The sequence below is a fragment of the Brachyistius frenatus genome, unplaced genomic scaffold, assembly GCF_029030835.1.
Source record: "Brachyistius frenatus isolate BFR_SWC_R1_liver_20210118 unplaced genomic scaffold, ASM2903083v1 Contig_1, whole genome shotgun sequence".
Classification (NCBI taxonomy): domain Eukaryota; kingdom Metazoa; phylum Chordata; class Actinopteri; family Embiotocidae; genus Brachyistius; species Brachyistius frenatus.
In genome coordinates this window covers 9,659,634-9,683,680 of record NW_027210600.1, presented here as the reverse complement: position 1 = coordinate 9,683,680, position 24,047 = coordinate 9,659,634, and the positions used below count along the sequence as shown (strand labels likewise).

Below are 24,047 nucleotides of genomic sequence, written 5' to 3'. Positions count from 1 at the left end.
TGTGTGTGTGTGTGTGTGTGTGTGTGAGAGCGAGAGAGAGCATTCACAGGTAACCAGATCTACTTGCTCTCCAAATACGCCCTTATGGGATGGTGTGTGTGTGTGTGTGTGTGTGTGTGTGTGTGTGTGTGTGTGTGTGTGTGTGTGTGTGTGTGTGTGTGTGTGTGTGTGTGTGTGTGTGTGTGTGTGTGTGTGAGAGAGAGAGAGAGAGAGAGAGAGAGAGAGAGAGAGAGAGAGAGAGAGCGAGAGAGAGATACGCGTGCTGTGAAAAGAGCTTTTGTCCAGGAAAGGCTGAAGCAAAGGACACAACTGGCCATCGGGCTAATAGACACGTGCACACACACACACACACACACACACACACACACACACACACACACACACACACACACACACACACACACACACACACACACACGTATAAATATATATTAAAGACACCTCAGGGGGGAATATTCCTCCGCTCCCTGACGGACATGGATCTGCACGTGTGACGGCACCTACTAAAATAAATATCTCGGTGGTCTTGGACAGGAATTATTTCCGTCTTTAACCAGAACTTGGTCTGTGTCTCCGGTCATCGAGCAGTCTGCTAACTGGACCCGAACCACACAGCTGCTGTAAAATTCCCTGAAGATGCTGCAGTGTGACTACCTTTAAATCCCGGTTTGGAACTTTAATATTGTCCGTCATCACTGACTGCTGAACCTTAATCACTCCTCATTTTACGCATTTCAGTCAAATCTTTCTCTGAATGTTTCAATTTGTATTAAAATATTTTGTGTTATGTCACACATGTTTTGCAGTTAAGAGATGAACAACAATAAAAGCCCCACAGAATGGATTTAAGACTCCTCAACTACAAACAAGGTCAAACAAACAAATTCACGAATTTTTGAAAGACCTGCGAAGCACTTGTTTGTCTCAAAATTTGAAAGGAACTGCTGAAATATAATAAATAATAAATCATGTGAAATATTAGTCATCATCTCATCGAACTGGGTTTCGTTTTTTTCAAGGTTAGCTGGAGAAAGTAAAGCTGAACTAAAGACTTTAAAAATATATATATATATATTTTCAACGATTCATTTTCAAATTTCTTCTTGATTGTATAAATCGAATGCACAAATTTTGAATCATTCTCAAATCACCGATCAAATTGGCCTCTGACACTCCCTCATGAAGGTGGTGTAGATTTCTGTGTGAGTGTGCTGTCCTCTTCACAGGAGCGTTATCAGCACCTTCATGCTCAACCAGACGGCATTACAGTGGCACACCAGGAGGAGCCTTTGATACGCTCTTCACTTGTGTCCTCGATTTCCAGTCCTACCGCCGCATGCAATCTGACATCCCAGCCACTTCCTGTCTGGCAGCCTATCCCACAATGCACTGGGATCCAGAGATAACCATCAGCCACAGAAACTAGTCTTAACCCCAACACCACTCCGGAAATACCTTCCCTGTGTCTCTGTCCCTCCCACCCAGTTTGTCCTTTCGGACACCCACTGCCATCTCTTTTTCTGTCTCTGCTAATCTCCACAACCCTTCTCTCACTGCCACCCTCACAAAATCTTCAAAATAAATTCTCCATCCCCTGTCTTTCCTAAAGAACCGTGGTATTTTTAGAGGTGCCAGCAGAGACTGTCAACTGGATTCCCCAGGAAGCTGCGTCTCATAAAAGATGCACACAGTGCTAACGTTGGCTCGTCAGCAGCACTTGTAAATGCCCTCACACGCTCCCTCCCAGGCGCAGTGATATGTAGGAGTTTGAGACTCAGAGGAGAAACAAAAGGAGGAGGAAGAGGGAGAAAGGACAAACAGGGGTGGAGAAAAAGGGAGGAAGGCAAAAATAAACCAGGGGGGAAAAAGCAGCAAAAAAACTGTGGTGAGCAGATAAGGTAGTCAGCACTTGCTTCGTGCAGATTGTCCTGCTGTGATACTGGAGCTTAACTCAGGCTAAACACTATACTGTGGATTACACCAATCACTCTCTTTTCTACTTCATACTTCTCTTTGCACTTTCTTTCTCCCCCTTATCCCTCTGTCTCTCCATTTCCCCCATCTTTATCCGTCTTTCCTAGACATTCTTGACCCCTAAAACCGAAGTATGTGTGTATTTGTGTGTGAATGGGCTGGCTAGTAAAGCTTCAACAAATGAAATGTTTTATTACACCTGTGGGCATCCAAACCATGTGCTAAAGATTTTACAGGGTTTGAACAGACCTGAAACTTTCCATTAAAACAGAGATACAAATATGAAAAAGTTTGAACGCCACAAACACACAGGAGCGCTTCTGTTGATCTGAGCACCACAGGCAGCAAGAAATCCAGTCTGAACTCAAACAATGACTGGTCAGAGGCTCTCTCTCTCTCTCTCTCTCTCTCTCTCTCTCTCTCTCTCTCTCTCTCTCTCTCTCACACACACACACACACACACACACAAGGGAGTGACATAACAATGCTTCAGAACAAAGGCAGATCTCATGAGAGGGTGTCACAGGGTGGAGATGAGGTATCAAAACACTAGATTTTAAACACACACACACCAGATTTTTTTTTTTTTTTTTTTTTTTTTATACAGTGGGTACGGAAAGTATTCAGACCCCTTTAAATTTTTCACTCTTTGTTTTATTGCAGCCATTTGCTAAAATCAAAAAAGTTCATTTTATTTCTCATTAATGTACACTCAGCACCCCATGTTGACAGAAAAAAACAGAAATGTAGAAATTTGTGCAAATTTATTAAAAAAGAAAAACTGAAATATCACATGGTCATAAGTATTCAGACCCTTTTCTGTGACACTCATATTTAACTCACATGCTGTCCATTTCTTCTGATCCTCCTTGAGATGGTTCTACTCCTTCATTGGAGTCCAGCTGTGTTTAATTAAACTGATTGGACTTGATTAGGAAAGGCACACACCTGTCTATGTAAGACCTTACAGCTCACAGTGCATGTCAGAGCAAATGAGAATCATGAGGTCGAAGGAACTGTCCAAGGAGCTCAGAGACAGAATTGTGGCAAGGCACAGATCTGGCCAAGGTTACAAAATAATTTCTGCAGCACTCAAGGTTCCTAAGAGCACAGTGGCCTCCATAATCCTTAAATGGAAGAAGTTTGGGACGACCAGAACTCTTCCTAGACCTGGCCGTCCAGCCAAACTGAGCAATCGTGGGAGAAGAGCCTTGATGAGAGAGGTAAAGAAGAACCCAAAGATCACTGTGGCTGAGCTCCAGAGATGCAGTAGGGAGATGGGAGAAAGTTCCACAAAGTCAACTATCACTGCAGCCCTCCACCAGTCGGGGCTTTATGGCAGAGTGGCCCGACGGAAGCCTCTCCTCAGTGCAAGACATATGAAAGCCCTCATAGAGTTTGCCAAAAAACACATGAAGGACTCCCAGACTATGAGAAATAAGATTCTCTGGTCTGATGAGACCAAGATTGAACTTTTTGGCGTTAATTCTAAGCGGTATGTGTGGAGAAAACCAGGCACTGCTCATCACCTACCCAATACAATCCCAACAGTGAAACATGGTGGTGGCAGCATCATGCTATGGTTTTTTTTTTTTTTCAGCTGCAGGAACAGGACGACTGGTTACAATTGAAGGAAAGATGAATGCGACCAAGTACAGAGATATCCTGGAAGAAAACCTCTTCCAGAGTGCTCTGGACCTCAGACTGGGCCAAAGGTTCACCTTCCAACAAGACAATGACCCTAAGCACACAGCTAAAATAACAAAGGAGTGGCTTCGGAACAACTCTGTGACCATTCTTGACTGGCCCAGCCAGAGCCCTGACCTAAACCCAATTGAGCATCTCTGGAGAGACCTGAAAATGGCTGTCCACCAACGTTCACCATCCAACCTGACGGAACTGGAGAGGATCTGCAAGGAAGAATGGCAGAGGATCCCTAAATCCAGGTGTGAAAAGCTTGTTGCATCATTCCCAAGAAGACTCATGGCTGTACTAGCTCAAAAGGGTGCTTCTACTCAATACTGAGCAAAGGGTCTGAATACTTATGACCATGTGATATTTCAGTTTTTCTTTTTTAATAAATTTGCACAAATTTCTAAATTTGTTTTTTTCTGTCAAGATGGGGTGCTGAGTGTACATTAATGAGAAATAAAATGAACTTTTTTGATTTTAGCAAATGGCTGCAATGAAACAAAGAGTGAAACATTTAAAGGGGTCTGAATACTTTCTGTACCCACTGTATATCTTTGTTTAATCCAGAAAAACACATTTGGGCCTTTCTCACAGAGACACATACATTATTTTAAAACTTTGTAGTTCAGTGGGAGAATTTTAGTCACTCATCCGTGATTGACTTCTACTTCATCAGTCCACAAACAATCCACACAGAGATGCGTCTCGGCGAACTTTCTCTGGTCTGTGGAGGGGAGCTTCATAGGCAGCTGCTAAAATCACACTAATGTCCTGGAGAAGTTTGAATTATTATTATTGATGCAGTTAATTGATTTCAGTGTCACTACAAGCTCTTATATTGATGGGCATATGTGGCTACCCATGGCGAGGCCACAGTTGCCATGGTGCTGACAGGGCTGCTGGTTCGGAGGACAATGAGGGATCGGGGATCCGGTTTGATTCGTCTTTACCTGACAAAAAGCCCATTTGGGTTTGAAATGTTTAAGTGTCCCTACTGCAACTAAGATAACTAGATTTTAACAGGAGCAGATGAAAGAGTGACAACTCTGGCACCTGGAGCGGATAGAAGTGCGAATATAATCACACTGTGTATAGAAATCTATGGAGACCCTCCATATTGTCACCTCCTTTTTCATTGAAAATTCCCTTTTTGTCTCCGCCGCTCATGAAGCTTACAACATCATCAGTGGGTCTTAATCTTGTCTGAACGGGGTCTAATACAGCACATCTCTTCGTCCCTCTCGCTCAGTCACACACTTGCACACCTGGAAGCTGCGCAGTACAGCAGCTACCCACCGAGCTGCTTCACTCACTCTGTGTGAAAGTGAATGCCGGGTGCAGCGATTGAAAGAGCTCGCACTGATTTCCAAGGATAGTCCATGAACTCTGTCCTTTCATAAACATGCTCCTCTTAAGTAGCAGAAGAGGAAAAGTTCAGTGATGCATGGCTTGAATGCAGAGACATAAGAGTGTAAAGGCCTTTACAGACAAGAAAGATGCAGCTTATTTTCAGTTCTGCGAAAGCCTGAATGTAGCTCTGCCACACAGGCCACAGAGATGTGAAGCAGCCACCTCCCATCTCAACACACCACAGAAGCACAGATTTTTGCTGTGCAGTTGCCGCTGGAGTTTGACCGTGTAAAAACCTTTGTTAGCTGCGACTGCTGTGCACAATCAGGAGCTGCAGTTCTCACTTTTCCACTCTAAAAAGGCCTTAAGAATCAGCGACACCTGACAGGCTGACAGGAAGGCTGCGGAGGAACTCTTTTGAAACTCTTTGACTTTGGACAGGAAGGGCAGGTGAGAAAAAAGATGGAGCGAGAGAAAAGCAGTGGGATCAGGCATTGCTATTGGCTGGTCCGTTGCTATGTGACGCTGGTTGCCACAGAAACATCTGAATGCAAGGGAAAGCATGAATGAAAAAGAAAAACCCGGCAGCACAGTGCACCTCATGATTAGCACACACACACAAACATTAACACTGCCATGTTACACCACAGAGGCGTTGCAGTTGCGTCAGAAGTCACCTAGCAACAACATCTGGTACCACCATGGAGGTCCAAGTGGGTGACTGGCTGTGAACCACTGAAACATATAACAGGGAGGCCAGAAATAGTTACCTAAAAAAAGTTTTTGTTCAGGATGTAGGTAGATCAACTCAATAAAGCAGCCGTAAAATGTGCCAAATAAGAATGATAGGTTACCAAATTCAGGTTATGAGGACATACATGCAGGGATCCACCACAGGATGTTTTGCTACTATAGAATAAGCTGAAATTTTCAGACTCTTTTGGCCGGTTGACGATGTCAATAGACATTCATGCCCATATTTGCTCCACCTAACTGCAGGAAATATCAAGTCTCTCCTATAGTGCAATTACAATATTATTATAACTATTCTTATTGTAAAAGTCAACTGGCCGACATATAAAATCAATTGTTTTTCAAAACGTACACATTCACTGTATAAGAAAATGAATTCAACATCCATTTGTATGTAACATTTTCTACTGTAAAATTCCTCATTTAAGAGGCTTGGATGATGCTCTCCCAGAGACAATCACTTTAAGGAGCAACTTTGCAATCGGTTTCGGACACTTTAAATAAAAGCTCCACACCACAGACATACAAGATTGTCTTTCACGCTCATCGCAAGAGACATGATGACGTCGCGCTGTGCATGCACCCTCGCTCTGGGGATCATTTTAATCGGCCCCTCGTATTGGCAGAAAGGTTCCTTTCAAGAAGATGCAGATATTCAATTTTAAAACCTTTATAAGGTATCGCTTCTTTCAAGGTTATTTCTTTCATTGCAACAATTATGTCACATGTTAAACAAGCACTTCAGTTTACTTAAGCCTCTGTGGTGAGAGAGTGATGTCAAGCACAAGAACTCCTTCGAGCTCGTCATCCATGTGAACTGAGGAGGACCTGATTGAGGACCACCCTCTCATGAGTTATTCTCCCATTGGGCCAGAACTAAAAAAGGGAAACATTTTCTTTATCTCCGCTACAGACACACACACACACACACACACACACACACACACACACACACACACACACACACACACACACACACACACACACACACACACACACACACACACACACACACACACACACAAGCTGTGCGATACCGGATACTCCCAGGAAAGTAGGGCCGTTTATAACTGCTCACATGAAACAGTCACATTCCACTACAGCAGAAAATGAACACAGACAGAAAACACAGAAGCCACAGGGGGTGCTTTCTGTCATCTTCACTTTACACATTAACCACTGTGTTGTCAAAATATTCACTCACAGTGTCACACTCAACTTTCTGACTCCTCGTAAACACCCCGTGGATCCGAGAGGCTCAGCTTGATTTCAGGAAACACAAGAAGAGAAAAGTGGCTGACAGAGTAAGCACTTTTTTTTTCTTCTGTGGGACACAGATCAAGGTTATGCTAACAAACCAACATAAGGATCAATAACGCAAACGAAAACAGGCCGTGTGGAACAAGTTTACAGGAAAAGACGACACCGGTTCAACTGGTCAATCCAAGTGTTATAGGTTTCCCACAAAATCTTGTGTTTCCAAATGTCGATATCTGCTGCTAAAAGGCACAAAGTGGTTTACAACTTGTGGGTCAAGCCACACCACAGAAAACACATTATGAAATGTCAAATTCACATGGGGTTGCCTGTGGGGCTCAGTCTCTGAAAAAATAAATAAAATAGTGTCTGCAGAAAATAATCCACACAACTGCAATGTAAACAGAGAAAACAGCTCCATTCCTGGAAGTGAAGCGCTCATTTATATTTACTTATACTCTAGATTAAAACTGACTTACTTCCTAATGGCTTAACATTTCTGTGAACCGTGTGTTTAAAGCTAATATCTACGGTCTATTTGAACAGGGGCGGGTGAGCATGGGGACATTTAGTTAATATGTACTCGAGTGAAGACAGAGAGGAAAGAAAATGCTTAAATGGCACAGAGAGAGCTTTCCAAAAACTGGGTGTGTGCCGTCTTCTGAGACAAAGAAAGAGACCGTTTCAAACTTGGGAGGAGGACAAAGTGGGAGAGAGCAAAGAGTGGAAGAAGACAGCAAACTAAAACGGATGAATGGGTAAAAATGACAGCATAAACAGTGAAAGAGAGCTGCCTAAGCACTTCAGGATAGCAAGAGAAAATGGAAAGAAAAGGGAGAGAAGAAAAGAAGACCCCCTGTTTCAACCCAGCCTGATTCCCTCTCGCTCTCTCCTTATATGGCAGTGTTGCATGTGTGTGTGTGTGTGTGTGTGTGTGTGTGTGTGTGTGTGTGTGTGTGTGTGTGTGTGTGTGTGTGTGTGTGTGTGTGTGTGTGTGTGTGTGTGTGTGTGTGTGTGTGTGTGTGTGTGTGTGTGTGTGTGTGAGATATACAGGCTCAGATCCAATGTTGCTCTCAGAGGGAGCGATTAAATCAGAAAATGCATGCTGCCTAAAATCAAACTCAAGGTAATTTTCCTTTTTACCATCATCCACTTGATTGGCATTTTAAAATGACTATTGCATTTAATGCACACTTAATAAAAAGATGCAGATACTTTCTAAAAAAAAAAAACTCCATATATGGTTAAATTTGAATTAAAAAAAAACAAAAAACTTTAGGTTTCAGCCCCTTGAGAGAAAAAAAAAAAGAAAAGTCAGTAAAGGTGTAATTTAAGAAAATAAAGAAACTACACTTGAAACTAGGAGGAAGGGAAACAGGCGAGGGGGAAAAAGAAAAAAGAAAAAAACGATTACATCACAATCAGCCTGCTTTAAGGGTACAACCCCTCATTAGGGACAAAAATAACCCCTGGGATCTCTACCTCAGAATGGAAGGAATCACAAGAAGCCAGGATCCTCCCATTCTTTCTTTTCCTCTCTTTTATTTTCCTTTCATCTTCCCCTCCCTCCTTATATTGCACAGGCCTGCTTCCCAGAGTGTTTGAGCTTGAGCCCAAATGACTGGAATGCAGGAATCCAGGTAGCATGTCTGTATAAACACACAGGCACACACACAGAAACAACGCATCCATCCACACATACTGTACGAGGAGGAATGTACTGCACAATTAAAAATACACCTCAGCCAATGGCGACATAAATGTTCAGTGAAGTGTGGGACCTGTTTGACTTCTGAGTCCAAATACGTTAAACAACTGGGGCAAACAGAGAGCGAGTCTCCAGCCGGACCGACACTGCACACGTGTAGAAACCTTGTGTCATGTTACGTGCCTTAATCTCCCTTTCAGCATAACTAAAAACACGAGCTACCAAATTAAAATGGCTGCAACATCCCATCACTAGAAGTTAAATAAAAAAAAAAAAATTAAAAATCAATACAGATACATAATACAACAAGGGATGCTAATTTTGGAAATGTTTTAGTGTGACTAGAGGGTGAGGAATGGCTGTGACCAGAGGTGTAGTGCTGCCTGAGCGCACCAGAACAACGCAGCCTTCTTTCTCCATGTGAGGAAATAAAATGTTCAGTTTCCCTGATTCAGTTGAAATTCATTTTCATTTTTTTTAAGCACTTAAAAGATGCAATCAGCTCCAAAGTATATGTAATGTAAGAGAGACAATAAAAACACACGAGTTGGCCAAAGTTGTCATATTGACAAAGATTGATTGATTCAAGATGTCAACTGGAAGCCTCGTTTTGATTTCCCACCGTTTTAGCCTGTTAATTTACTCCATTACATGTTAATACAAATTCCTTTACAGGTTTCACATTAAAAGCCTTCGAGGGTTTCAGTATTCAGAAACACTTAATTTCTTACACAAGGCTTTTATTGTGGAACATTTGCAGGAATGCCTTTTGACTGAAATCTAACAAAAACACTCTGCATGAGGAATCCAGAATGACCACTGAAAGTCGCATGGTTATATTATTGACTTAATTTTATATAAACTTATCACCACAGTTGGTACACAACCTTAGAAACGCACCACAAGTAAACCGTGTGCGCGCCTACCAATGTCCTCCTCTATGAAGTGTCAAAGGATTCGGCCACTCAGCAAACACTCTACGAATAAACCTCGTGCAATTAGGATCACTTCTGGCTTCAAACTGCTCCTAACGAGCAAGATGGCGACTGCCAACATCTGAACTCAAGGCCTCATAACAGCCGGGAGGGAGGGGGGAACTATGAAGCCATAGAGGGTCAAAAAATGCAAACAACACAACCTAATCATCTTAAAATAAAATTCAGTTTTTACTATCACAGCAGTCTCAGTCCAAAACTAATTTTTTTTTTTGCCTCATAAAACCGACTTCAAAGATAATTAGGAAGAGTTTATAACAGGATCTTTTGACAGTAGCCATGTGGGAAGTTGGAGCGTACGAAGAGTTCTGACTGCAAAGACGTCTGGAATCCATCCGATCATCCGACAGCCAGATTGTTGACGGCTATAAATCAGGCATTGCTAAGCCCCCCCCCCCAAAAAAAAAACCACATTAAAAAAAGAAAACTAATGAGGCAGAACTTCAGCCCCGTTCTAAAATTAGTCTCTTTAGTAACAACACAATAGCTACACAATAACAATACCTAACACGAATATCTAACACTGGAGGCACATTTGAGCAGGTGGAAGTAGAAAGTAAAGAGCAAAAGTTGACGTGACACTTTTCTGTGATCAAGAGTGTCCTTGAATGGATTAAAGCTTTCCATGACGCTTTTAACGGTGAGATCTCAACACCGAAGATGAGAGAGGGAATCAAAACAAGCGATGCGACAGAATCAAACAACGGTAATTCTCCAACCCTCCTCCCTTCTCTCGTTTTCTCTCAATGCCGTCTCTCTCCACTTCTCCGTTCTTTCCCTGCCCATCATATCGCTGCTGTCTCACATGAAGAGGAAGAGAAACGGAGGGAGGAAAGACACGCTTTGTTTTTCCAGAGAGGACAACATTCCCAGGCCTGTACCATTGCTCTCACTATTAATAGAGCGCACGCGCACGCGCACGCACACACGCACACGCACACACACGCGCACGCGCACGCATCCAACCCAAACATCAGCTCCTCAACTGCGGAAAACACAAGCCAAGTCCCACTTCTTTATGTCGTAGCCCACAAATAAAAACAAACGCGGGTCCGTGTATCTCATTAACCGCCGCCGACACCGAGCTGCGTGGAGAGATGCTGAAGAAACAGAGAGACTGATAAAGGCAGCAGACTGACGCGCGTTTAAAATGATTTACAGCGGGCCTCGTCCACGCTTTTTGTCTTCCACTTCCTACGATCGTTGTCATTCATCAGCGGCGTCACCTCGGGCCTCGAGCCCGATCGCCGATTTATTTTGGTATTTGGCTCGCCCATATCGACCCTTTAACACCGACAGTCGGCTCAAATAATCTCCCGGCTCACCAGTACACAATGAAGGAGACAGCGTGACACCTTGTCCTCAGCCAGACCCCTTCCTCCACAGTCAACAAACTTTCTTTTTCTTTTTTTTTTAAACCAGGGTGCAGCCTACCAATAGGATGATAAGGAGCTGTCATGTAACTAGCTGTTAACTCTCTGTTGGGTTAGAACGCGCAGTGTTTAGCTGCCACAGAGGTGAGAAATGAGGTTAAAAGGTCTGGTGTCGACCCCGGAGGCTGCTCCACTCAAGACGGCAATGAGTGGAGTTTTTTCAGAGCTCAGCATCTGAGGTGGTTGACAGATTTATGATGCACCGTGAGCCTCTACACGACAGCCGTAATTCCTTTTAGTGAGACTGGATTTCATAGACTGATACAATAAAGTTGAAGTCATAACAACACAATTTTACACACCAATACACACTTCAAAAGACAGGAAGATAACAAACAGCGTATCCTTTTAATATGACGTCGCCGAATTTGTGTACAGCCGGTTCATATTGTGTCCCAGTCGCTCTGTAAGTATTTTGATCCCAAAGGAGAGGTGAAAGGTTTTCTTTAGGTGTACAGTATTTGTACTTTACTCAGATGCATGACAGAGCGTTCACCTTGTGTTTATTGGAGCACAAATATTATGAGATTACGCAGAGGTACTGGAGGCATCAAAGACAAGGCTACCATAACACTTCAGGCAGTGAAATGATCACAACTTAAGAATCGTTCAGAGGTTTGAGAGAAATTGAACTGCTGATGAATGTTGGTCAAATATTTGCGAACCAGTCTGTGGTTTGGTGAAATCTTCTTTTAAATCGAGCAGTGTTTATATTTAGGTCTGCCATGCTTTGCAAGTAACGCACAAAGGACATGCCCCCCCCCTCCTCCACACACACACACACACACACACACACACACACACACACACACACACACACACACACACACACACACACACACACACACACACACACACACACACACACACACACACACACACAGAGTCCGGAGACTCTTTTATGGCTGAAGGGCTGTTCAGGCTGTCAATAAGATCCAGATGTGAGCTCAGTGGGAGAGGAGATAAAAATAGAGCGAGAGAGGTGAGCGAGAGGCAGAAAGAAAACGACAGAGTCAGAAAGAAAGCACGAGACACAGGCAGACACGATGACTTCAGTGGCTAAAGGTGGGAGACAAATGTATAGTGACGAGACAGACTGATGGGGTGAACAGAAAGCTGCAGGAGACTTTGTCTTATTGTTCCCAAACTTCTTCCTCTCCCTTTCTCCGTCTTCTGCTATTCCCGCAAACCGAAACACAAGCCCCTCTGATGTCACCACATTCCTACGGCAACATACACACACACACACACACACACACACTAGCCCCACACACACATGGTTGCCACGGGCGACGAAGCGTACACATAGGGGCCAACCATCATCTTTCTCAAGCCAAAATAATAAGTCCACAGCTCCATGACTGCCTGTCCTCAAAACAGTGTTAGCTGCTCAAAAAAGTTCCCCTGCTGTCTTTTTCCTCTGAAAAACACAACAAAACTGCAGGGTGTGTGTGTGTGTGTGTGTGTGTGTGTGTGTGTGTGTGTGTGTGTGTGTGTGTGTGTGTGTGTGTGTGTGTGTGTGTGTGTGTGTGTGTGTACGATGGTCAAAAAATGCCTCCCCCAAACCCACTTCCTGCCCTGCCCTCTCAATGAAGACAATTATGGTTCCTGCAAGAAGGATAACACAGAAGAAATAGCTCCTTAAAAGGCAGGATCCATGTTGTTTTCACCTCTGCGCACATTTTCCAAATTAAAAGCCAATACCACATGTTATTCAAATATAAAGAATATGTTTTTTCATAGGTTTGAATGAAGGCGGGCAGAGCTGATTATAATCTTCATGACAGTTTGGCTTTATTAGAAAGTGGACTGTGACGAGCTGCCACAGAGATCACAGGCTGAACTTAAAAGGATAATAACAGTCTTCAACTGAGAGGCAATTACGTCTTTTCTTTCACATTAACCTGAATGGTGGTAATTTACATTATTAGACACCTCGGATGCAATAAAACGTACAAATATGAGCTACGTTTCTAGGAATAGGTCAGAAAAATGGCCACGAAGAAGGCTTGGATGAGAACAACGCAGCTATTCAGGCTGCTGGAAGTCAATCTTGGCATATGTTTTGTCCTGCATGACTATCTGCTCCTGCAACCTTTACGGTAGCTTCTGTGTTAACATCAAACGACGCCCGCAGGACACATACAGTACTTGCTACTAAATAGATTCGGCTAAAACAACAATCTCTCTCAATTAGATGTTAACTGAAGCCTGAAGTTTCAGGTCGCACGCAGCTGGAGATTCTTTACAACGTGTTGGTATGGTGTTTGAAGCAGTCGAATGGGCCGGCCAGCCAGCTCCTCCACAAGCCACTGTGACCTACGGTTGCCAATAACACCCCTCTCTGGGTAAATCTGCATAGACATTAACATCTGCTTTTACACGAGCATCATCCCAGCTTGTCACACTGAATAATGTAAATCTTATTTTTTCAATTGTAGATTACGTCATACATACTGTATGTTTGCCCAATTTTGAGTCTAATTTCCCGCCACACTTTTCTGGAGAAATGTTTTTGTTATTCACGGTCAGGTTATTAACTATTTTTAGGATCTTGGTGTTTTCTTACTGTGGACATTTTGTCTGCTCAACCTTCATTCACAACCTTGTAACTCTTCAGTGAGAGTTAGATAACAACGGCACGACGGGCAGAAAAAAAAGTGCAACAAAATCACAAAGACTGCTGTAATGAGCGCGTAATAGCTGCACTGGACTTTGCTCTCGTTTCAGAAAATGGGTCAAATGGGTCTGGACACCAAATTGTACTACAGGCATGTTTGTTATTTACATCCCTACATGGCCAAAAACCTGCTGTGTTTATTACACCGGAGATTAGTCACCAAGGTTTAGTCGTGGCCTGACATTTTTCAGGAAACCAGGCTTTCCAGTGATGTTTAATGTGAATGGCATTTGTGTCGAACATTGTGTGAACCTTCCATAATGTCTGTCCTCCCTTCACAATAACATTTCAGAACCACACAGCTGAAATGCCAACTGGTGAATAAAATGTTTGAAGCGAGGAAAAATGTCGAGGCCTCGCTAAAAATAAGAAGCCCATTGAGGGGTGAAGAAGGACGACATTGTTTCAGGAAAAACGGACCCGATTACCCACAACCCCCTGGCTGTCACTGGGTGATGGGGGGCTTTGTGTGAACCCTTCAAACATACCTTGAAGAGCGCGCGCACACGCACGCACACACACACACACACACACATTCCTCCAATCTGCAGATAAATGGCAGTCATCATCATTAACCATTATCATGGCGATTACTGCTGTTATATTTGGCAAAATCTACACACAGCAAGATGAATGTTAGACACACACACACACACACACACACACACACACACACACACACACACACACACACACACACACACACACACACACACACACACACACTACAACCTAATAATTCAGTGGGTTTGCTGGCAAGGTTTGGGAACACAAATTCTTGGAAAAAGTTTGCCCGTTTCAGTTTGGACATGACGCTCCAACTAGATCAGTTACAAAAGCAGTGACTGTGCCTGGTATCACTGGAAACGTTTTGATACTGTTGGTTCTGGTTCAAGTATTTTAATTCAACAACAGTATTCATGCCAGAATGAAGTCCCAAATCATAACAGAGATGATTCTTCTCCCTCACTGTTAGTGGTGACTCTGATAAATAAACTTGCAGGATTATTGATTTCAAAATGTAATGAAGTACACTAGTAATCAGCCGAGGAGAGCACCTCCTATAGCAGCAGTTCCCTGACACCACGTCTACCCATGACCCCCCTCCTCACAGGCTGAGAGCACTCAAAACACGGGACCGTACTGGTTGTTATGTGCTGCGCTATTTCTTTACCAGGTGCAGTGACTTCCTGAAGTCTTTTCTGGTTGCCTGGCAACTTCACAGTGACAACAAAACTCTTGGAAATTCCTGCACTGTTCCTGTAAAGAGGCTGGGAGGCAGCCTGGGAGGCAGGTTTTGTTACCTCTGAACACAGCCTGGTTCGCTGTTTCAAGTCTTTATGGTGAGCTGAGCAACTGGAAGCTAAAGCTGAACTTCATATTCAACAGACAGAGATAAGAGTCGCGTTGATCTTCACAGTAAACTCCCAACAAAGAAGCCAATAATCATCATTCCCAAAATCTAAGATTATTCCTTATCTCACAGCTACCAGAATGGGAACCATTGTCTTGTAGGATGTCGATTAGAGATCACAAGCTCTCTTCAACACGCCGTGTTAATCACAAGAGACACATAGATATTAGATACATAGATATTAAGAATCCATCAAGACTTTGTCCATCGTCACAGTGGTTTTCTCTTCACCACATGCAAACAATACAGAGCAACAGCAGATAAATGTGGGGAACCGATATATATATGGCGCTGTGACTGACTGTGAAATCGAATGGTTACTTATCGCTTGAAACAAATTGGCTCACTCACTGATTTAGTTCATTTACTCTTCTTCTCTCTCACACACTGATTAATCCCTCCTTTTTTTCTCTGCCTCCCGTTCAATTACATAAGAGGTGTGGATTACTTAGACCAGTGGTTCCCAACCTGCGGTTCAGGACCACCCAGGGGGGTCACAAACCCAGAAGTACATGTGTTTTTCTTACTTTTTTGGGGGATTTTTCTGCTTTAATCTCATCTGCCCTGTAACAATAAGTAATGATTAATAATTTAAATGAAATAAATCTGTCATTGGTTGAATTCACTATGACCGGGTGTTATAAGCAGACATTGCTTCCCTTGAAGGTCACAAGGCAGGCAAAAGTCTGAAGTGGTTGCTGATACTTCTGTGTTTGTATGAGCTTGCTGTAATAAAGACTTGGCAGTAGCCCAGACATCTAGATCTTTATCAAATAGCAAGACATTACAAAGAAGCAAGAAGTGAAGGGAAGAGACAAACTGTGAGACGAGAGGACGAGAGACTCAGGAAAAAAAAAAAAAAAAAAAAAAGACAAGAGACCGAAGGGAAGAGAGGGGCAGCGACCAGCCTCCTTCATCTTTCTAAAATATTATTTGGCATTAAAGCTGTTGAAACACGCACGCACGGACTCTCGCACACTCACACACTACCCCCATGCTTCTGTTTCTTTCTGTCTCTCTCCCATTCACACTCCAGCACACGCACGACCACGTTTTCTCGGCTGAGGTAAGGTCAACATATTTTCAAGCTGACTCACAGCTTTGTGAAAACTCATCTTGGGACAAAATGTTTTACTTAAGTACAAAGGTTGGCAGCGACCAGAAAAATCAAGCCTCTCACCGCTTACCTATGAGGGAGCAGAGAAGAGGGGCAGTTCACTCTTTGGGACTTTCTGGACTGAAAACACAGATCAATTAAGACTAGAAAGAAAAATAGTGTTCATCAGGGATTTGTATTATATAACCTAAACAACAACAACAAAAATGGACAGTTATTATGTGAGTCACAAATACATATACTGCTGGAGTCAACTTAAAATAGTGACTTCCATGAGTTCCATTTATGTTCAATACATTTTCTAAAATTGGAAAAGTTGTTGAACTCCAGCACCAAGAAAAAAAAAAAATGCTGTGTTCAGCTGCTTAAACCTCCACCCCAACATCCCGACTGGATTTAGCAGACTGCGAGGTTGACTCTTGAGGATAAAAAAGGATGCAGTCGGAGCATTAAAACTCTCAGCTTGTGCAGCAATGAAAAAAAGACTTTACAAGCTCTCTAAGTCTAACCTCAAAGTGTTGGAAATGATCCCAGGATGAAAAGAATACCCACAGAATACGATGTTAACAAAGACACAAGGCAGAAACACGCAGCAAATCAAGATGAGTGACCGTGTGCTATTACAGGCCAATAGGCTCCAAGTGAAGGTGTACTGCAGGGCAGTGACCGAGGCCGTGCACAGGCTCAGACCAGTCGGTTCAAATGAAGTGATCAAAGCCGGTGTGTCACATTACTTTGATCACAAAACACCTATTTTGCCTGCATGAACTCACCGATTTGGATTTTCCTGGCAATGCGCTGCTGCTTGGAAAGTGTTGCTCTTATCTTATTTTGTTCAAGCATGGCAGCTGTTACCACTAATACTGACAAAGCAATTTATACCAAAGTTACTATATTTACTGCTTAACTTTTTCTCCTAAAGTGGAACCACTTTCTGTGGAGAAATTCAACAACAACCTGCCAGACACAACAAGTTTACGACAACTGGTAAAATCTTTCATGAGATTGGTATATCATCACTATCACTGAACTTGTTTTTACTCGTCCAATTTGAAATCAAACAGTTCAGGGGTCAAATCAAGAAAGATATCAAAGTTAGATATGAATATTGTACTTTCACCAAAGTTATTGTACCAGTCATCTGCTGGTCCTATGAACACATGCTGTGGATGATGTCATAACACCATTAGGGTGCACGAGGATGAAATACCTACGATAGGGGCGATGTCACTGATGAGCTAATACCATGACAGCAGCGTAGAGCTAAACTTACAAGACACGTATAACCTCTTTCAGCAGCCTACAAAGTGCACACATATGCACACACCCAAACACACAGACACATACTATGTACATAACATTAAACTTACGTACTTCAAAAATAATAACCGAGTGTTTGACGTAATTCACTGTTTACAGAGAATACCACGACTCGACTAAATCCAGCGGTGCTTCAGGAAAAACATAAAGAAAAGCTTGGCTGAAGACTTTGGGTTCAACAAGGGTCAAACTGAATCCCACACAAACACAAAACACACAGACGACCAACACCACCTGTGAGGCATCGTTGGCCTTCGCCGCCGCTCCCGTCTTTCTTTTCCAATCATCTTCCTCCTCTCCCTGCGCCTTAATCCGGGATCCCAGCAGCCACTCTGGAACAGCACTCCTACACTTCCAGCGTCTCCCGTTCCCATTTTCACGAGTGTTTCTCAACTGGCAGCTAGAGCATGATCCAAACCGGCGGACTGATGCCATAAGGCAGACGAAAGACAGGGTGAGAGGAAGATAAGGACAGAAACAGAGAAGGGACGAAGACTGTTTTTACTGTTTCTATTGTCATGTTTCACTGGGTGACAAAAGACAAGTGAGAGAATAGGACTGGACGGCCGAGTCAGCCCACAGTTAGACCGAGGCCTGGACCCTGTGTACAAGTGTGTGTGTGTGTGTGTGTGTGTGTGTGTGTGTGTGTGTGTGTGTGTGTGTGTGTGTGTGTGTGTGTGTGTGTGTGTGTGTGTGTGTGTGTGTGTGTGTGTGTGTGTGTGTGTGTGTGTGTGTGTGTGTGTGCCTGTGTCCGACCACGCTGTAAACTATGCTACACGTTGCACGAAGGACACAGTTGTACTATTGTGTGAGTGACTGAGGAAGACGCAAGAATCAGTCAAGTTCATGGAAACATATGCGCACTGACAAAGCCATACTAATACATACATGCATACATATTTAACTGTAAGCCATCCACACACTCTTGTATGTCTCCATGGCATTTGGCCAGTGTTAATCTTTTACGGGTATCAAAAACTGCTTTGTCTAATAGTGTATTCCCCCCCCCAAGATAAAAATGCTGTAAGCACATCTCAGTGAATTCCCAGACTGATCAACTATATGCAGAGCAGTGTGTGTCACGGTAACCAGCTAACGAGGAGTCAAAGTGAGCTTTGATAATGAATTGTCGTTGGGCAATGAAGGTCAAAAGCTAGACTGAGTGGCTTCTCTTCTTTACTTCTGTGTCCAAAATCACTCCCTCGTTCACACCAAGCGCCACTTAACCATGACGTCCCCCATCGGCTGGTGAACTGCCGTTCTGAAGCTTAGAGTTTGGCATTTTGGCTGTCACCATCTTGTTATTTTGTATCCAGAAGTGAGCCATATTCGGACGAGCTGGGGAGGAGCAAAGCCCCGCCCACCAATACCTTGCCCACCAATAGCAGAAACCTGACTGTTTGCACCACGGGCCTGTCAATCATAGAGACCCCCCCTGAACATAAAGCTTTTTGAGGTGTAATATCTCATTAATGACAGGATTACTTTCAAATAGACCACCAGAAAACTCATAAGAAGGAGTCACTTTAGCAAATGAGACCATAATGACTCAAGGAAAAGATTTACTGACCAGTGGCTCTCGGTGGTATTGCAGTTTAAGGCACACTTAATTCCCACTTTCACAACGCACAGTGCAGTTCTCGTGGTTTAGTCTATAATCATCAGCAAAACCGAGGATTTCTGACACACTTATTATAATTTTGCACCATCAGAGAGAGATGTGTTGTGCAGCAGTGACTGAAAAGTAGACAGAAGAAAACCAGCAACACAAACACTTTAAGTTTGTGTAGCTCGCTGGTGAAAATGGAGTTTCCATATTTTTAAGAACTCTCTTTGCCGTTCTTGTAGTAGTCCCACCAGACTGTTGAAATTAAATCCTAAAAGGCAAAACTAATGGATGTAATCTGTGCGTTCTGCTGTACCAGAAGGACCAGCGAGTTGATTTCTGTGTATCTAGAATGGATTTTTGCAGCATGTCAGGAATTTATTTTGATATTTTCACAGTTGCTTTTTTAATAATATTATTTCATTTTTTGGAGAAATCCATTACCGCCAGCTGTAACATTGACCTTAGGTGATTCCACTTGAGCACATGGCAGCCAGCAGTACCGCCCCGCATTAGGTAAATCATCAGCAAACTGAAGACCGTTATCCTCATGTTGGACATCTTAGTGGCCACATGGACTGCAGATGTATGACTCAGGCAGAAAACTACAGGGAAGCCTTACATGGCATGATTCATACCCAGCCAAAGAAATGCCAAAATACATATATATATAGAGCAAACACACAAACAACCTTTAACAGACAGTTGTTAAACCATCAAAGTGGTGTAACAACCAGGTGAAACTGGTACCTGTTATTAACGCCACATACACACTAATACACACTGTAGCACGTAGAAATCTGCATGTGCACACAAAATAAAGCTGAAAGAGCAACTCTGTTAGAAAGTGCTGTTTCAGAGGAGGCTTTCCTTACATAAGCAAACTGCTCTGTAATTACACTGGGTGGATCCGCAGAAACTGAGAGAGGAGAGAGCTAGAAAGAGACAGTCAGGAGGAGAGCGAGTGGGAACAAAGAGGAAAAGAAGACAGAAAAAAAACAAAAAACAAAGAGCCACATGTTCCTGTTTGAACTGTCAGGACTTTACAATGCAGTGAATATGTTAAAAATCCTAATCCTAAAAGATTTTCAAAGCGTATCGTAACTGTCACAAACCGAGAGCAAGGACATCCAGATCTGTTTTCCCACAGATGTTTTGTTTTCCCCACTGTGAGAAACCAGATGGAGCCTCATGTTGGGATTTGATTGGAGTGACACTACATGTCAGCCGAGTTTGTGTTTTTATTACTCACGAGCATCTTGGTTATTCACACACTTGCTAATCCGAGGATTTTAACCTCTTTGAGTGTTTCCATTGGAAGCTAAGAATGGACAACATTTAAATTCTTAAAATGAAAGTCGAGATTGGACGCGTTTAATCCCACTTAAAATAAGAAGCGATGCTCAGCATTAAAGGAATAGCTTGAAAATACACGTCATTTCTTTCTTGCTGTCAAGTATGAAGCTACAGTCAACAGGCAGCTTAACTTGGCACAAAAACTGGAAACTGAAGTAAACAACTACCCCGGCTGTGTTGCAAAAGTAACCAAGGCTACATCCACAGGAATACATTTCCATTTTAGTGATATCAGCCATATCTTTCACTCATGGGGTGTTTTCTCTCCGTGATTATCCGCACTCCTAGGACTTTAACTCCATAAGAACAAACACCAAAGCAAACGTTGGGGAACCAGCTAAGACCAGAAGTTATTTTTGCCTTTTTTTAATGTGAAATTATTGTTACATTCAAACGACTCAACAGCGAAGATCGACACAGATGATCCTTCATAAGCTTTTACAGACAGTTTTCAGCCTCTGCCCTCAAAAGGTCAAAAGTCAAAATGTCTATCACCAGGGACACCCTACGTGTCGTTGATGCCACAGACATCCGCAGTGCAGCCTTTTGAATTTCTGAGTCATCCCTCTCATCTGCTGAGTCTTTAGGTCACTCCACCAGAACAAACCGTACCCTCATGCTTTCATCCCTGCGTTACTGTTTTTTATCCTCTCAGCAGCCCTCACTTTTAACACCTCACTTAACCTCTGCTGACCTTTGCATGTTAAAAAACAACCCCTTGAACCCACGCAATATCCTCCATGTCTGTTTGTGATGTGTCCTTTGACTTTACTTTTAAGTCTGCTTTCAAAGACAGTTGCTTCCTCTCGATTGATCGCAGAATAAAAGGTTAGATGCCGCATTTAAAACCACAGTCCTGTTTTTGACTGCGTAACAGAGCGAAAGAGTGTCAGAAAAGGCAATGAATTCACATGTCAGTGTATGTTTTTTGAGCTGTTGTTTTCTGTCACGAGTACTTTCACACAGAATGCAAATATTACACGACAAAAAAAAAAGTTCCTTTTGAATCTATTCCAGCCTTTTTTCTTCTTTTTTTTTACGTGCTGCAACTGTCGCAAATTTGCATCGCTGCCAGTATGCAGAGTGTGAACATTTTTGATATTCAGTGTGAAGGCTTTTAGAGTCAAAACTAAAAGATGGTTTTAGTGGTTTAGTATCACTTGATGTGAAATCTTTAAGCCAACAGCAGACCAGTTTGCTGCTCCGACATTTGTGCATCTTCACCTTCACTCCTCCTCTGTAATACGACTGCATCAGCGGAGGACCGGGGACTGCAGCAATGGGAGTAAGATCAAAAAGATCGGGCCAAGGGAAAGTATTCGATTCCATGTGGGTGGCCTGATAAAACAAAGTCAGTCATAAATCTGGAGTTATAAACACTGTGCTTTTAGACCTCAAGTTGAAGACTTATGCAACAAGAGTAGAAGGGAAGATGGGCCACATTCCTGCTGCCTGCTTAAGGGAAAACGACTTAAACGGTAGGGCAAATACACACACACACACACACACACACACACACACACACACACACACACACACACACACACACACACACACACACACACACACACACACACACACACACACACAAATCAAGAAGAATCATTATGCCTCACGGAGGAATAAACAATGCATGTACCTTATTTGACCTTTTCAGCAGAACGACAGACACGTGTTTCAGTGCTACTGTACAGCACTATTTGCGTGAAACTGCCTGTTCAGCTGCTGCGAAGATGCTGTTCTGTACATGAGAAGTGTTCATTTTACACCGACTGGGCAAACTGTGGTTACCTATTGAACACACACTTGACAAATCAGTGCACAAAAAGATGAACGGAGACAATCGTCCGTTTTGTTTCCTTGGAGCTTTGTTCGAGTTGGGGTGATAACGCCATATGTTCAATACGTACCTCATATATTTCTCATACAATTGATGTCTTACACGAGTCCTAGTGAATATCATTAAGCATTTTGTTCAAGGTCAGTCCCAAGTTGAGGAACACATACATTTACATAAACTCTAAGGAAACGATAATGTTGTTGTACATTTGACCTTCCTCTTGTTCTACTATGGATCAGCCTTTTTCTACCTCTCCTTCCCTCACTACCCCTCTCTCTCCGACACGGTTTCATTCTTCAGCTCTCTTCTATTTTGATCCGGAACTGGGTTTTTTTAGCCAGCGAGCTTCCTTTCAACTCTCCTTTTTTTTTTTTTTTTTTTTAGTCTCTGTCTTTTCTTTCTCTCGGTCTACCTGACATTTGGCTTCGCTGGCTTACAACAAGACAAACGTTATGACCTCACTTCACTGCAATGTTCCAGAGACACACTGAGAGACAGCAAAGGGAAGAATGAGATAACAACATGAGCAGGAACGTTGGGGAATTAGTATAAAAGACACAAATAGAGATGAAAGTATGAAGTAAAAATTAAACATACTGATGGAGCATTAAAGACATGCAAAGAACAGACTTTGACTGTTAAAACATCCGGATGAGGGGAGACGACGGGGGGGATTCAAGAAGATAAAAACAAAAAAATGTTTTTAAAAAGGCACAGAGGAAAACAGAAGAAAATTAATTGAGAAGCAAAGTAAAGGTGAAATTAATGGGAGGGTTTGAAGTCAGAAAACTGCACCGTGGGTGAAATGAGCCGTACTCCATGTTTCCAGAAAAGGAAACAAGCGCCTAGTCTCTCACACCGTCTTCTCCACCCTCCCTCCCCCCTTTACTCTCAGAACTTGTCTGTGGTCCATTTTAGTTTGGCACAGTTGCTTTTACATTCAGTCCAAATCCCACAGGCAGTCACAATGCACCCCGAGCTGCAGGGCGCTGCTCTAAACACAGTCTGTTGGCAAAAGTCTGGGCTCCAAACGTCTGAACAAGGCATTGATATATTCCAGACTAACAATGTGCACAGGCTCACACATACACAGCAAGAGGAAGAGAGAGGAGGCAAGTTTATAATACACACACACACACACACACACACACACACACACACACACATGCAAGTCACACACTCAACACAATGACGCTCCCGTACACACACACGCCAGCCGGCAGTGCTGGATATCATCAAACCCTTCAGTTACCACAACAACTTCCCATTTCCCTAAACCCATTTCCTGCTTAGTGAGCTCACTCGCCAGCTACTGCTGCTGTCACTAGGGCAACGAGGGACGGACAATGGGCGTGAGAGTTGAACAATCAACAACTAATGAGGAACAGAGCGATAGATGTAAACAATATTAGTGAGCAGCAAAGCAGCTTTGTCAAAAGGATGCCAGAGTAATGGAGCGACAGACGAAACAAGTTAATTGTTTGTTTTTGGCGAATAAAAAAAATACAAGGTTCATATTATCGAAACACACACACAGTGACAAATCAACAGC

At 42.9% G+C, this 24,047-nt stretch overlaps 1 protein-coding gene across 1 annotated transcript in view; it reads right to left on the bottom strand.

Annotated features, from left to right (window-relative positions):
- LOC138615550 (rho guanine nucleotide exchange factor 17-like) overlaps window positions 1-24,047 on the bottom strand; it is a 66,719-nt gene that overhangs the window by 35,792 nt on the left and 6,880 nt on the right.